The sequence below is a fragment of the Pinus tabuliformis genome, chromosome 1_1 (genome assembly GCF_031772625.1).
Source record: "Pinus tabuliformis cultivar Carrire ecotype Pingquan chromosome 1_1, CPIR1, whole genome shotgun sequence".
Taxonomy (NCBI): domain Eukaryota; kingdom Viridiplantae; phylum Streptophyta; class Pinopsida; order Pinales; family Pinaceae; genus Pinus; species Pinus tabuliformis.
In genome coordinates this window covers 251,035,476-251,053,068 of record NC_142297.1, presented here as the reverse complement: position 1 = coordinate 251,053,068, position 17,593 = coordinate 251,035,476, and the positions used below count along the sequence as shown (strand labels likewise).

The 17,593-nt window shown below is 38.6% G+C and overlaps 2 pseudogenes; both read left to right on the top strand.

The window, feature by feature from the left end:
* Positions 1 to 11,470: 11,470 nt before the first annotated feature.
* On the top strand, positions 11,471 to 12,615 carry LOC149212456 (DNA-directed RNA polymerase II subunit RPB1 pseudogene; annotated as a pseudogene).
* LOC149212455 (aconitate hydratase, cytoplasmic pseudogene) lies at positions 12,611 to 13,158 on the top strand (annotated as a pseudogene).
* Positions 13,159 to 17,593: the final 4,435 nt, after the last annotated feature.

The following is a 17,593-nucleotide window of genomic DNA, read 5'->3' as shown; positions in this document are numbered from 1 at the left end:
CCATTCCACTTGTACCTTGAATGGATTGTCCTCTGTTTCTTGCATCTGTAAGTTCTACTACACATCACCTCTGTGTGCCTACCTTCTGTTAGATTAGAATCTAATCCTTCCTTGCTTGCATAAACATATTTAACACATAACTTTGTTCTCAATTCTTTCACATGGAATTTATTTGTTCTATTTTAACACCAATTGTTTCAATTACAAACCTGCTCTGATACCAAATGATGTAGGGTTACCCCTGCTTACACTCACAGTATGCATCTACAATGCATAAATACATTTGTCCTAGGAATTTTAACTCTCTAATGAGTCAAAACCTTAACCATCAATGGTTAAGGACCCCTTTCTTAGTCTCTGCGAATAATTTGTTAAAATCCAGCATAGCCTAGCCCTTAGGCAATATCCACTTATCAGGATTTTAATCAATCCTCAAGCCTTAATTTGTGACTTTATTAAAGCTTTTCATTAAACCCTTCTATCGAGACTCATTCACTCCCATAAACCTTAGTTTAAGCTTTCTCTAACCCTTCAACCGCATATATCTAACCTTCCCTCTTTAAACATTGGTTACATAACATTTATCACATAAACTTACCTTTAAATGAGAAAATTCAATTATATCGGAATACAAAGGAATACCCCCACTGAAACACGCTGGCCAAACTTCAAACATTTTAAACCCGTGTTCATAATTGTCATTAGGTCCGCACTCATCCATTGCCTTTCCATTGCGCTCTCCATTCAAACTCCGATCAATGATCAAATTATGACTATCGATATAGACTCAATCTGATGGTAGGACTTTCAACTGATCAACAGAATAGAACGACGACCCTCTGCCATCGATCTTCCTTCTTCATATCTAACAGTTGATGTTGGTTTCAAATAGACAATGATCACGGGGATTAATTGCCTGATAAAGCGGTTTCCCCTCACCACCATTGTGCTACGTGTCGAATGGTGAGTGGAATCGGGTGCTTACCCTTCCATAACACTTACCATTGAAACCTCACCTGAAATACCACTTCTGCTTATAAACCCGCCTTTTTGTCAGTTATCTCCCACACTCTTCTCTCATGCGATGGCCGTTGAAATATGAGATCCAATAGTTCTTATGCATCACCTCTTCACTTCTCTGCTCGTTCCATTCCTTTGACTTTACTTTGTCCTTTAGTGTTTTTCCTTGTGGTTTTTGGTTTTTTCTTTAGGGTTTCAGTTTTCCAATCTTTTGCTTCCTTTGAGCTTAACTCCACAAATTCTCCCTTCGCTACCTCTCCAGAGCTTACTCTGATCCTTCAGCTACATTCAAAGATCCCTTATGATTCCTCTAAATCATTCTCTCCTCTGCGTATCTACAGAAATCTTCCGACAACCTTCTGTTAAAGAACCTATGAATTCATAACTTACATGCAATTCATTCATTAAATACTCATTTCACACACTTACACAGTTAGGAATTAAACCTCTGTATATATAAGTATAAACAAATGATTACATATCAAGACTTTCTGTCTCTCACAGGCCTGATCTTCAATATCAATGGCCTCCTCCTTTACTCTACCAGTAGGCTTACATTAATACGAGAAAGATTATGTTGAACTAATTCTGGTTCAAACCCTTAATCTACTGAATTGACTCCTAAATGTCCTCTATGTCCACTTCTAACTTCAATTAATTCCTAATAACTCTCTCTAGTTCCTTGAATCATGAAACTTCCTTAAGAGCTATAATTGACTTCTAACTCTCTTGTCATTATTAACCACTCATGTTCTCCTTAATTCGAGATAATTGACAGAAATCCTCAGACATCTAATTAATTCCTATCTTAATCACTTAAAAGCCTAAATATTACATTAATTTGAGACTTAGGAAACCAACTTCCTTAAAACACATGACCCCCCCATGTCTACTTAAATACATTGATTTTCCTTGATTTGAATGCTCCTACATCACTCTTTTTTTTTTTTTTTTTTGCTTGTTAAGACTAACCTACGCACCCACAGGGATTTGAACCGGTGACCTATCGCAAGGAGTGCCTTAACAATGCACCCATTCACCGTCAATCCAAAGCCCTGTGGGCTACTCCTACATCACTCTTACAGCTGGAAGAGGAACAAAATTTGGGCCGTATCCCTTTTAGATTCAACTCGCTTTGTTCAGGGAAGGAAGGGTTCATGGAAATTGTTCTAGGGGCATGGTCAACACCTGTGACAGGATCTCCCAACTTCATCTGGGAGAAGAAACTGAAAGAAACCAAGAGAGCTCTAAAAATATGGATTACAAAAACCCTCAAAATATCCTACCAGCAATAGAAAAGAGACAATTCAACTTTTATTAGATCTGCAAATGGATTTGGAATGTAAGGAGATCTCTTCTTCAGATTTAGAAAAGGAACATGCTGCCCAAATCAAATCATTCCACAGTTTTCGCCAAGAAGAAGAGTTTTGGAGGCTTAAGTCTTGTAGCTTATGGCTAAAAGTTGGAGACCAAAACACCTCATTCTTCCACAAGCAATATAGAGCTCGTTTATCCCGAAATCATATCTCTAAAATCACTTCTTCATATGGGACTATTCTGAAAGGTCAAGAACAACTTAGAGAGGCAACATAAGATCATTTTCAGAATCTTTATAAAGAGGGTGGGAATGGCTGTGAAGAAGTCATCTTTCACTTTCCCTCTCATATTTCATCTTTGGTAAGAAAGGAGGACAACATTTGTCTCTTGAAACCTTACTCCGAGGAAGAAATCTGCAAGGTAATTTGGTCCATGGAGCGAGACAAGGCACCAAGACTAGATGGATTCTCAATTGATTTTTATAGAATCTTTTGGGAAATAATAAAAACTGATTTACTGAGGATGATTAAATCTTTTCCACAAAAATCTAAAGTGGGAGGCAGTACTAATTCTACCTTTCTTGCATTAATACCAAAAGAAGTGAATCTGGGCACTTTTGACAGGTTTAGGCCAATCTTGCTCTACAATGCATCATACAAAATCCTGAAAAAATGTTAGAAAACAGAATCAAGCCATTGCTTGGGAAACTCATTTCTCCTACCAAGGTGGCTTTGTCAAAGGAAAACATATCCTGGACAATTTAATACAGGTGCAAGATGTCATGCACTCCAATTATCTTTGGCAAGAGCAAGGTATGCTCATAAAGCTAGACATGGCAAATGCATTTGATGGGGTAAATCTTTATTTCTTGTACAAAGTCCTCCTTTCCTTTAGTTTCGGCTCTAAATTTGTCAATTTGATTAAATCTTGTATTGAAAAGCCATGGATAACTCCGTTAGTTAATTGCAGGCCAACAAAGTATTTTCAAGCCTTGAGGGGAATAAGGCAAGGCTGCCCTCTTTCCCCTTTCTTGTACATCTTGATGGCAGACTCGTTAAGTAGAAAATTGACAGCTAAAAAGAAAGCAGGGACAACTCCAGTCATCAGGTTGATGAAGGGGCTAGAGCCTCTCAACCATGACTTATTTTTAGATGACTCTCTTCTTCTGGTTGGAGCCTCCATCAAGATAGCCAAAGTCTACAGTGGAATTCTCCATAAATTTTGTAGCATATCAGGAGCTCTTATAAATAAAACTAAAAGTGAAATATATAGGTGGAATGTGGATCAACATTCAATCCAAAGAATAGCCCTCTTCTTAGGCTTCTTGGGTTTCGCTTCTTGGGATAAAATCAAATACCTCGGGTTACCACTAACCTTGGGTTCTAACAGATATTCGTTGTGGACAGATGTTATAAGAAAAATTACTTCCAAGATTATAGCTTGGGGAGGGCAATGGCTCACCAACACTGGCAAACTCATCCTTATTAAATCTCTTTTATCCTCCCTTCCAATTTACCAGGCTTCCTTTCTTTTCTCTCCAAAGAAGATCATGGACCAGATCTCCAAACTGATCAGGGATTTTCTATGGAGAGTAGGAAGAGGAAATCAAAGAAAATTTCACTTAGTGAACTGGGACACAGTCAAGCACCTTATCTCTGAAGGAGGCTTGCAGATAAGAGACCCAAGCCTTGCCAATCTGGCTCTAGGAGGCAAAATCATCTGGACCCTCTTCTCAAATAGCAAGCACCCTGTCAGTCAAGTTCTAAAGAAAAAATATCTAAATGGCTCCATGCTAAGAAACCTTTAGATTGATAACAACATCAAAGTGACAATGATATGGCATCTTTATTGTCGTGGGATTGATTTCTTCCAAAAGCACTTGTATCATATCCCTGGAAATGGAAAAAACACGATGGTGTGGAAAGACAGTATAATGGGTTAGTTGCCTCTTGGAAATTATGAAGTAATCAAAGAAGTCAAGAATTGGCTCATGGAACAAGGAATTGTCACCCTAGCAAACATTTCAACACAGGACGACTCTAGAAACTAGAGAGGTTGGAATCTTCCACGAGCTCCATAGCAGCTGCGCATTCAAAAGACACTCCTAGAAGAAGTTTTAACGGCTTGGCACCAGTTCAGTTGCATTTGAAAGACAAATCGGGATGGGGAAAGACTAGAATCTACAAGGTAGCGCATGGATTCGCCTCTCTTCAATATCACCAAGCTCCAATCCACACTGTAGCATTGTGGAAATAGGTCTGGAACCCTCTTGGTATCCCCAAAATAAACTTCTTCACCTAGGTTTTAATGCATAAGAAAGTGATAACTGGTGACAATCTGAGTAAAAGAGGTATTTACGGGCCACATTGGTGTTCTCTTTGCTATAAAGCCCAGGAAACCATGGAGCACTTGTTCATGGATTGCTTATTTTCTCAAGAAGTTTGGGACTGCATCCTTCAAGGCCTAAATTTCTCTACCCCATCGCAAGTCACAGTAGTAACCCTCTTCAGCACATGGATAATGTGATATCCCGACGTGACCTAAAGAAAGACAACATGGAACAGAATCTGGAAAGCATTACCTAAATACGTCTACTAGAAAATATGGCTCGCCAGAAATGATCAGATCTTCAACATCATTCTTAATTCCCCTTTGAAGGTGGTAGAAAAATAAAAATCACTACTCCTCGAGAATGTGGCCAATCACCCCTTTAAAAATGATAACTCGCTCCTCTCTAATGAAAAGAAATGGCTAGGAACTTATATATTTCGAGACAAGATAAAGGACACCACTCGCCCCAATAAAACTCTTGTATGCAGATTACGAGAAACAGACATAGATTTTCAAGCTTGATGGAGGAAACAAGGTAAAACAACAATCTTTTTTTATGGTGCCTCCAAAGGAAATCCAGGGACAACAGGAGCAGGCAGAGTGATCTACTCCTTGGATGGTATCCGAGAAGATAGCTTTAGCTGGGGTCCTCGACAAAGAACCAACATCTAGGAAGAAATCCTTGGGCTGCTAAAATCTTGCCAGATAGCATGTGAAAAAAAAAATAAGGAAATACAAGTCTTCAGGAATTAAAAAATTCTGATAAAGATATTGAATTCGGAGGACCACTTCAGCAATTTGTCGCTTAACAAGACACTTCAAAGGTTGCGATATGTGCTTCAATATTTCTCCTCCTACCCCCTTTTCTATATACTACATGGTTCAAATAAGGAAGCAGACCCAAAATCAAACCTAGCATGCCTCCTGCCTCAAGGAGCATTTAGCAAGAATGATGAAGAACCTACATGGATCCCGATCTTGTAATCTAGAGTATATCTACACCTTTGTAAGGAAAAGGATAGTGGCAACCAAAAGTGCTTTTGAATATTTCTAATGATGGTTGTTTTGGTTTTGACCCAATTGATCTTTAAACCACATTTGTTGGTTCGAAACGCGTCGGCCAAAAAATTCTCTCATGTGATTTCTACCAAAAGACTTTGTTTAATTCATTATGGATCAAAGAAGCTTGAATATAGAAAATAACCATTATACTAAGGTTCTTTTTGGATGAGGAATTTTGTCTAAAGGAGGGAATTTTTCCTTGATCTACCAAATTAGCACTCCCACTCAGCTAAGAAGAAATTTCAAAATGCATCATGTATCACATTTCAAAAATATCATCATCATCATTATTAGACCAAGTCATATCTCGTCTTTGGTCATCTCCTAATCTAGACTTAAACAAGAACACAAAAAGTTATAGATGTAATGATAAATACAAATATGAAGTAGAAATAACAATTCATTTCATTAATATCAAATACTGAAATATGCTTACAAACAGAATGGAAATAAGACTAGGTCGGGCGATGGTAGCTTATCTCTGAGAAGAGATGCGGTGGCTTCATGCCTCTGAACTATGTTACAATTAGGGTCAAAGGCCCATTTATTATTGATAAACAATGGAAAACCCTAAACATCCAAAAACCTAACCCTAGGAGATGAAGTGCCAAACTATGGGCCCCTTTCGGGTAAATTGGTACATCAACTTCTCAGGGTCATAAATTTTGTATATGATCTTCATTTAATGCACACAATAAATCGTTAGAAATATCTATTAGAGGACTAAAAATTTCGAGCTGTGTTGCACGAGTACCCGCACCTGGGGGTGGGGTTCTCGAACCCATCCCGGGTTCCCGCACCCAAGTACCGGATTCGGGTACGGGTTCTTCCTAGATGAACCTTGAAGAACCGGGTTCTTCAAAAAAAAAATTGGGTTCTTTTCCTTTAACGGGTTCTTGGGTTCTTGGGTTCTTCGGGTTGGGTTCTTTGGGTTCTTCATAAAAAAAACTATATTAAAAATTTATTTTTCAAATAATTTTTTTTATTGAAATTTAAAAAATAACTTATAACAAAGGTAAAAAACTTAGAAAACCCTAAATCTTTAAGACTTTAACTCTTTACACAAGCAAATATCTGATAGATTGGTACCGTGATACGTGATTATTCTTGGCGGTAGAGCACTACAACATACCAGAAGAACAAACACCGTGATCACTGATTACTGATTTCATTTAACTTTTAAGTTTTTTCCATTTGGTTGAGGCTTGAGTCGTCCCGGTTTACCATTTCCGGCAGCAATGGGTAGCTTCAGCAGCAGTGGGCAGTGGGCAGCTTCAGCAGTAGTGGACAGAGCAGCTTCAACGACAGTGGTATTTACAAGTTTTCGTTTTCAATTTTATTATTCCATGAAAAAGTTTCACAAGACCCGCGTGTGAAAAATATAGGTGCATTATAATTTATATTACACATTTGAACAGTGAACACCCACAGGGGCTCAACTACATTAAGCTGCATTACACTTTCATTGTAAGTGGATCGCAATTGCCCACTAGCAGTCACTACTGCAATATCCCTAATGCCATAGGTGTTCGTGATTACTTAAAACCAAAAATCCAGGCCTGTAGACTCGTGTTCTATGTTCCAACGATGAGCTTTGTGGAATGGAATGTAGCCACCATCTAATTTGTAAGGCTCCTTGGAGCATATTAGCAAGTTTAATTGCAATGTTTTCCATCGACATGTAACATTGAGCTGGAAAAACATATAATAAATAATTCCCTTCTCTATACAGATGGACATTCAATTTTAACAACTCAATTTAAAAGCTAAATATGTCGCTTATGTCGAGAACATAGAATATATGGCATCGAAACCAAAACTAGAAAAGAGACCTCTTACTTTGTAATTTGAGCCTACAGATTCTTGTAAATCAATTTTCAATGAAACATTCATTCTCGAGCCAAATAACCATCAAATTATAAACTGTAAATGCACACATACAGGTTCAGACATTTTCGGTCAAATAGAAAGTAGGATTGAGACCAGCCATAAGTTGTAATCAGCGGATGTTGTTAAATGGCGAAGGGCTATTTTGAACAATGGCTAAATTAAGTATCAAAATCTGCCAATTTCTCATAGCATTCTCAAAGTTTTCTTGTTTAAAGTTGAAAAAATATACAAATTCAAATTTCATATATATTATTAATTATAAATTTATAATTTATAAAATATAATTATTAAAATTTAATATTTTTATATTACCCGACAAACCCATGCACCCTGTTTCCAAAAATGTCGTCCCCGTCCCCGTCCCCATCCCCGTCCCCGTACCCACGTTTCCTGGCAACATAGTTTTCGATCAACCAACATCAATTTACAACCCCTTTGGGAACAAGTTTCCCAAAAAACTGTCGTTTAGGGCATCAAAATAGCTCCAGAAGTTTAGGACATGTTGTAGCCACTATAACACCACCCAAATTTTTTGGCATATTTAGAATTCAGGGTACCCCACCACTTGCCCAAGGTTTTAGGGTTTTTATAGGGCCCCCAACCAATATCTCTCCCCGTGAATTTGCCCATCCAACCCCTTCTTGTCTGCCCACTCACATTTCGTACATTGCATCTGCACGCCATGTTTTATCTCAGACATATGCCTTGGGACCAAATTAGGGTTTCAAAGGTTGATGGTTTTATTAATCGGTCAAGAGTCTCATGATTTTGGAGCCCACTGTAGCAAACATACATGCAATTTGGCTTTTTAAATGATGGATAGTTTTGAGGTTTGGGCGAAACCCTAAATGGGAAAAGGTGATCCCCCTTAGTTTTGACCTAATTCGCATCCCGTTGAGAGTTTGTTCACATCAACATTGTCGATCATCATGCAAGAAATTGTTTCATTCATAAGACCCTAGGTTCTTGATTGATTCCCCATCTCGGCATGCACATTAGGGTTTTTATCAAGACTTTTGTTCCCATGGATATTCAAAACCTTATATCGTGGTAACCTATAGTCCAACCATCATAAATGTTTCAAGAGACTCGCTCTATGAGTGCATCACCCCTCGGGCATCATGTGTGATCAAAATTGATTGTAATTAATAAATCCATGAAAGCACCAGAATGTTGAGTTGGCCTCCAAACTTAAGCATGTTTTCATAAACCAATATAAAATAACATCTTAGTTGGGATAATTTATTATTCAGGTTCCTCAAATAAATTACTATATTTAGTCTTTTTTCTTTCACACAAAGGTGTCACTATTGCATTATAGCTTATTTTTCATCTCATCTACTTTTTCAGGATGCCCTGATGGTACCACGAACTAGGCTACAGTTGCATAAGTGGTCCCTTGGCATGAAATCACTAAGACGCTCTCATGTCAAAATTCCTCAATTACATGGCATGGTGGATCTGTGAAATATATAAATGGATTATGTTTTGGAGTTTGAGCCATCACAATGCACCCCAAAAGTTGTATGGGAGGTCTATTGACTCAGAAAACCATTAAAATCCAACAAAACTAATCTCAAATGCAGGCTTGAAAGGCTTTGAAAACGGGGGAACATAGGCAGGGAAGATTGTTTGGTTAATATACATACATTTATTAGGCATAATGGTGGTTTCTATATGGATACATGTTGAAACAATTCTACCACAACCATTTTTTCTCAACCTTAATCATTATGACAAAGAGGTAAGAGAATGCTAGTCATGGGGTAATGGTTAAACTGCCTCTCGATAGAAAAACACACCAATATGCATCACACTCAAGGTTGTCAAAAAGTTTTGGTGATGTAATTAATGGTGGGTGGCCCAAATTATGCATTGATTTGAAACCATACCTTCAGAAGGAAGAGGTTCATGCATCATATTGAAGGGTTTCTTGTTTTTCATTTGACCACCACATTTGACTCCTCAAAAGAATATCAAGCCGCCAAGGATGATCAAGAGTGGGCACAATGTAATTAATGTTCAGATTCACCAATCATAGTTAAACTATAATGCAACATGGAATAACTTCAGAACTTCAAGGCCTTGGTTGCCTATATAGCAGTAGCCTTGTTTGTTCTGAGTGAGTTAGCCGTATGGTTTATCTAGGACTGATTAATCTTGTTGACAATGGACCGTCCCAGAGGTGAAGCTCTTATGTTTTAGAGACTTCACTCACTTGCAAACTGTCAAGCTGTCTTGATTGAAACATAACACTGATTAGCTTTCACGATAGAGGTTGAGACTTTGGCTTGACCATTGCAGCAGCTGGGAAAGTTGCGAAGTCATAGGAGTCGAAGCCCAGAGACGAAGTTATAAATGCGACCTGTGACCATGTTTCTTCTTTGAGTCACAATGTTGCAATTTCAGAGCCTTAAACAATTGTTGGAAGTGCAATTTCACTCCAGATGCAACTGCGCGACTAATGGTCACTAAGTCGCACTCAAAGACCCCAAGTGGGTAGCTGGAAATGTGACGTGTTAAGTTGCGGCCCTGCGACCTCCAATGAGTGGCAACTCCACCAGGTCGTGTCATCACGTTATTATATCTTAGGGAAGGCAACCAAAGGATGTGACTATGTTATAGAGCAACTTTGCGATCTTATGGAAGTCGAAAACTCCCTCACATATCAACTTTGCTCCCAAAGGTCACATTTTTTCAGCAGATCATGAGGTTGTCAAATTGCTTCAAGTCACATTTCCAAATGTGATTGATTTAACAACTGTGAGGTTGCGAGATCTGTAGGTTTTAACCCCATATAGAAAATACCTGTATATGAATTCTAAAACACATAAAATAAACAATATGAGAGCATAACACATAAAACACATATACATAGAGATTTTCCCCTGGATCCCAAAACCAGGACTGCCAACTTGATTTTTCATTATGTTCCTTTCAATGTTATAATACATATTTACACAGCTTGAAGCATCCAATACCATGGACCAAAAACCATCGCATCTGTTATCACTGAAAATTCTGTTGCCTAAATTGCTCAGACTATCTTAAGGACAAAGTGTTTCAGCAGCGCATAGATCCTTTTAGCAGTTTCGCAGCGCAACGTCTTTTAGGTGGTTTCGTAGCGCATAATTCATAATTTGTACTGGTTGCGCTGCGAAATTGGGGATTCGCTGATCTGAGACATCTTCGCTGGCGGGCTCGATCTTAGCTTCTTCTTCTTGGTGTTTTTGTTGATTTTATGATGGTTGCTTCAGCTCTTGCCCCCGCTGTAAAGATATACTCTCTTCTTCATGATATACTATCTCCTAAGGCACAGTTAACATTGTGTAGCGATTTCCAGGCTGCTGCTAGGAAGAGATCAAAAAGACACATGGCAGAGGCAGATGAGTTTGTGAAAATACCAATGAGGATGTTTTGACATTGCCAACAGTAAAAGATGCTTCTCCACTTGCTATACAACTTTCAGGTGGCAACATAGATGTCAAGTTATTGTGGCATCTTTATATCTGCAGGATGCTCAAAAGGTAATTGAAGGGATTCCTAATACAACAGCAGTCGAGCTTGATATAGCTGATAAAGACCATCTTCTACAATATATATCTGAGGTAGATGTTGTGATAAGCTTATTACCTGCCAGTTGTCACCCGCCAAATTGTACATGCATGCATTGAGTTAAAAAGGAAAAAAGCATCTTGTCACGGTAAGCTCTGTCGATAAGAACAAATCAGTTGATGTTATTGGGCGCTAGGGCTTTATAACAGGTGGCAATGGTTACATCTGGGTCAAAGGTTTGTAGAGAACTCTTATCTTCGCGGCCTAACTCCACAAGAGTTCTTTCTCCACGCAAATGGGGGGCAGAGAAGGTTTGATAGATACTGCTGTGAAGACTTCAGAAACAGGGTACATACAGAGGCGTCTTGTGAAAGCTATGGAGGATATCATGGTTAAAAATGACGGGACTGTCAGGAACTCACTTGGTGAGACTCTTAGCAATACAGAGCGCCAGGCGGCCTCTCGCGAATACAAGCTGCGAAGTGAGATTAATCATCTTCAGAAGCGTTGCCAGGCAACTGAAATGCGATATGAAGAGTTAGTATTGAGAGCACCTGAGTCCACAAGGCCATTACTGCGGAAAATTGAAGCAATGCAGGAAAGTGCAGCAATACGTGCTGAAGCATGGTCTGGTGTTGAGAGGGCGCTTAATTCACGACTTCAGGAGGCAGAGGCAAAAGCTGCGTTAGCAGAAGAAAGAGAAAGAACGAACGTCTATCCCAGACATTATCTCGAATGGCAGTTTTAGAAGCTCAGGTTTCTTGTCATAGGGCTGAGCAAGCACAACTAGCTCGGTCATTAGAGAAGGAAATGACTTTGAGAGACCACGGTCCAACTCTGGTCATGTTGATGTTAATAGAGGATATGGTTCTGAAGAGGCTGAATGCTTTGAAAATGCTTATTAATATGAACTTGATCAAGAAAATTCGAATCCTAGTTACATGTTACCATCGCATGTGGAAGATTTGAAAATAATCCATGAGTTCCAGAATGTTTTTCACGTAGAAGTGCAGAAACTGGAGACAGATAGACGACAACTAGGAACGGAGATTGTAACCACTGTAGATAGCTCGTGGCCTCCGCTTGTAAATCTTAAGAGGATCATCTGGAACAGCCAGAAATTGTTTAAAGTTGATATGAGAAAGCCATCAGATATGCATCCCATGGAAATTGTAGAAGCAATTGATAGGTTCCAGGAAAGACTTAAGGTTGTTCCCGGTGATGACCCCATGAGTATTGAAGCACAGAAGAATGCTACTCTGTTTTTAAAACATTCTACTTCGAAATACATTTGCTAGTAAGCGTGTGTTGAAAGAGTACCACTTTACAAGGGAAGCATTTGACTGGATAATTAGTGAGATAGAATCTCATTTTCTGCAGTCCTTAGTTGCTCCAGGTGAGATGATTGGCTGTGTTGCAGCGCAATCCATTGGTGAATAAGCTCTTGAATGATGAAGTTGGGCCAAAAAACCATACATATCCCCACTGGAGAGAAGTTATCTGTGTATGATGCAGCTATGAGGTACAAAAATGCAGGGCATGATACAATTGTTCTTGCTGGATCTGAATATGGTAGTGGAAGTTCTCGGGATCGGGCTGCAAAGGGTCCAATGTTGCAGGGTGTGAAAAATGTTATTTCAAAAAGTTTTGAGCGTATTCATCGCAATAATTTGGCTGGCATGAGTATTATTCCATTGTGTTTCAAATCTGGTGAGGATGATGAGTCGCTTGGCCTGACAGGGCATGAGAGATACACAATAGATATTCCTAATGATATCACTCAACTGAAACCGAGTCAAGACATTACTGTTACAACAGACATTGGAAAATCATTCACTTGTGTTGCAAGGTTTGATACACAGGTTGAATTGGAATACTTCAATCATGCAGGCATTCTTCCTTACGTTATGAGGCAGCTGGTTGGCAATCAAAAGTAGAGTAGCTGTGTCATTGAATTATGCAGGAATCCTGTTGGATAGAATGAATATTACACACTTTTCACAAGTGTAATGGTTGCAGCAAAGTTTGTTGATGATGCATTCTTTAATAATGCTTATTATGCAAAAGTTGGGGGTGTCAGCACGTTGGAGATGAATAGCTTGGAACTTGAATTTGTATTTAATCTAGATTTTAAATTGCAAGTAACAGTCAGTACATTGGAAAGCTATTGCTTGAAGTTAGAGAAAGAAGTTGCTGTTGGTGGTGGCAACCAAATTCAACCAGGTTTAGAGCAATTGTATAAAGAACTCAGATATCAAACCTATGGCTGAGCCTACAAATTTGAAGGAGTTTTGCAATCAAGTGGCAGAGCAGTTAAAATCAAGAGAAATTGAAATTGTTTAAAATAGTTTCGCAGTTTCGTAGCGCGCTACGAAACTGCGAAATTGCTGTAGGTGTTATTTTTAAAACACAGGTAAACAGCTTGAAGGCAGAATCAAAAAGTTGCAAAGGGAAGACCTCAGAGACATGAAAGGGATCAAAGAAAGCTGCTACAGCCATTCAACATACGCCATGTGTACCTTTTAACAAAAGGTGAAAGATTTTAACCTAAGTTTGGAATTTTTGGTCATAAAGCCACTTTAATCTCGGTGATTAGGGTTTGGAGGGAGCTGCATATGAAAAGTTTCGGTTGGCACACCTGTCCATGAAGAAGCTTCCAGCATGTTAGTAAGCATATCAGTAACATGGTAATTTCCTATATTCTTGGGTTATTAAAGGCTTAAGGTAACTACTGCTGCATATTCGGTGATGGGGGACCAGAACCGAAAATTTAGGGTTATTCTCAGCCAACACAGAACAGATCAAAGCCTTCGGTGTTCAACGCCAATATGGGACATTAATTGCTCATTTCATGTCATCTCATCCCAACGAAGAGAAAGCCAGGTGTCAAAGCTGCAAGGAGGAATCATGTTACGAGGAGGATAGTATTAGAGTTTTAGTTTAGTTGGGACTCTTTGTAATTACAGCTCAGCACTTAATGTATTAATGAAGTTAGTTAAATGGTAGATTGGAGTAGTTAATAGCTCAGTCTTCGAGCTCCCCTCATGCTGGAGGAGGAGGCTCAATATGGTTAAGAATGTATTTCTATATATAGATCAGATTTGGATGTAATAGGGGTTGGATGTTTTTGAAAAAACGGAGTTTATATTGGCTTATGTAAAGACTTGTTACAGTAATATAAAAGACTACTTTTTTCCTCTTAGGATTCATACTTTGTTCAGATGCTCAAGATGTATGTGGCTTTGTCTTACCCTTTATGTTTTACAGCTTTATAGATACACAATCACTCTGAATTCACCTAGCTGCTCAGACTTCCTGTGTGTATTTATGAGTTGAGGTTCATTTGAGAAATGTTTTGAGTGTTTAAACATTACATGCCTTGACTTCCATGAATGAGTAGTTTTATGGTTTACTGAAATGGTGTTTGACTCCATGAGCCCAATGGAAGAAATCTTAATCTGCAAACTAAAATGTTTATTAAGTTTTCATTTCAAGAGTTAGCCCTCTTAGTGTTAATCATAATCAATAGTTTGTTTTGAGAGAGCCCTCTCAGACTAGGGAGGCTAATCCTTAGTCAAGAGTCTGGTCTGAAATAGTTACATAGAGTCTAACTGATAGCAGCCATTAGTACATGATTTTGTGATAACAGCATCCAAAAAAAGTGCAAAAATCATGCACAAAACCATAGGTGGGTCCTCCCAACCTAACATAGGTTCAAAAACCACCATTAACTACGTGGGCTAGTTGTGGAAAGAATATAACACAACCCAACATTCTCCCACTTGTTGTTTTCTTTCCACAGGGGGCCACAAGATAGCTTATTCATTTATCCAGCCCTGCAACACCCATTGTTTATCTACACCAAGAGAACTTCTCAGAGCTCACAAATTTTGTCAAATCATCTGCAGTATTCTTCAAAGTGTCCACCTTTACCAACAACACCTTTTTGTCTTCTATCATATCCCTCACAAAGTGATACTGAACATCAATGTGCTTTGTCTTTGAATGATATGCAGGGTTCTTTGCTAAGAAAATTTCACTTTGGTTGTCATAGTCTATCCTTATAGCTCCCTGCACTAACCCCATACTTGAACAAAATATCTACAACCAAACTGCTTCCTTTCTTGCATGAGTGGCTGCCATGTATTTTGCCTATGTAGTTAATAGTGCCACTACAGATTGTTTCTTACTCATCCAACTGACTGCACCTCCAAATAGGTTAAACACATACCCACTTGTAGATCTTCTATGATTTGTATCTCCAGCCCAGTTTGCATCAACAAAGCCATGAATATCCAACACTCTTTCCAATCTTGGTCTCCCTTGGTAGAAAAAACCATAATCACTAGTGCCACACAAATACTTGAAAACCCACTTCACTGTTGTCCAATTCTCCTTTCCTGGTTTTGACATAAACCTGCTCAATACTCCCACTGCATGTGCAATGTCTGGTCTAGTATAGACCATTGCATACATCAAGCTACCAACTGCACTTGCATATGGAACATGGGACATGTCCTCTTCCTCTTCTTGTGTCTTGGGACATTGTTCAAAAGATAACCTTACACCTGTTGGAATAAGAACCTTCACCGTTTTACTATCCTGCATATTAAATCTTTGCAATATTGTCTCAACATACTTCCTCTGGATTAACTAGATCTTCCTCTTTGCCCGATCTCTTTTAATTTCCATGCCCAAAATATAGTTTGCAGCACCAAGATATTTCATGTCGAATTTGGAGGACAATTGGGTCTTCAAATCCTAGATAATTTCTTTGTCATTTCCAACTAACAACATATCATCCACATACAAGAGCAAATAAATAACATGGTCACCAATTAATTTAAAACACACACATTGATATGATTTGATTTTGGTGAAGCCATGTCCCCATATAAATGTATCCAATTTCTGATACAACATCCTTGGTGACTATTTTAACCCATAGAGAAATTTCTTTAACTTGCATACCAGTTCTTTCTTACCCTTCACCACAAATCCTTCAGGTTGCTTCATTTAGATTTCCTCTTCCAGATCCCTATGAAGAAATGTTGTCTTCACATCCATCTGTTCTACCTCAAAATCAAAAGTAGCAGAAATAGATAAAAGTAATCTAATAGAAGTTACCTTGGCAACAGGATAAAAAAATATCACCAAAATCAATTCCCGACACCTAGGAATAACCTTTTGCTACCAACCGAGCTTTGTATTTCTCCACCTTTCCTTTTGCATTTGTCTTCTTCTTGAACACCCATTTACTGCCAATGGGTTCCCTTCCAGCTGGAAACTCCACTAGATCCCAAGCCTCATTTTTATGCAAAGATGCCATTTCATCAACCATGGCCTCTTTCCAGAGTTTTCCATCCTCTAAATCTACTAGTTCCTTAACAGTTCTGGGATCATCATTAGTAATAGATAAAGAAAAATTTGAACAGAGTGTAGATGAACTATACCTTTCTGGCTGTCTTCTTTCTTGAACTGATCTTCTCACACCCGGAGTTTGTGGCTCTTCATCTTCTGATTCCTCCTCTCCTGTAGAGTCTGAATCTTCCTCCTTAGCTCAAACTCTATCTTCTCAGGTTCCTTTGGTTGGACTTCATGTTTAATAACATATTTCACCTCTCTGAACACCACATCTCAACTATACAAAACCTTCCTTGCTACCGTGTTCCAAAGCTTATAACCCTTTAAACCATCCTTATACCAAATAAAGATGCACTTTTCATATTTACTATCCAACTTGGTTCATTTCTCCTTTGGAACATGTACATATGCATCACATCCAAATACCCTCAGATGTAAAATATAGGGTTTCTTACTAGTCCATACCTCTTGTGGAGTTTTATCCTCCAACGCTGATGAAGGTGATCTGTTGACTGGGTAACATGTTGTCTCCACCACCTTTGCCCAGAATTCATGTCCTAACCTGCATGGTTCATGCCCTTTCCATCAATGTCTTGTTCATTCTTTCTACAACTCCATTTTTCTTAGGTGTATATGGAGTAGTCGTCTGTCGTGCTATACCACACTTCTTACATAATTCTTCAAATTCCTTACTACAAAACTCTCTGCAGTTATCTATCCTCAACTCCTTTATCTTCTTCTCCATCTGGTTTTCCACCAAAGCCTTGAATTCTTTAAACCTGTCAAAGACTTCAGATTTCTTCTTAAGGAAATATATCTATGTATTCATTGAGAAGTCACCTATAAATGATACATAGTACATAGACTTACCCAGTGATGGAACCTTCATAGGTCCAAACACATCACTATGCACAAGCTCTAATATATTTTTCACTCTCTTACCACTAGAGGGGAAACTCACCCGATTCTGCTTCCCATATACACAATTTTCATAGAAATCAAAATCTAGAGAGCCATTACTCATACCTTTACCACGAAGTATTCAAAGGCCCTT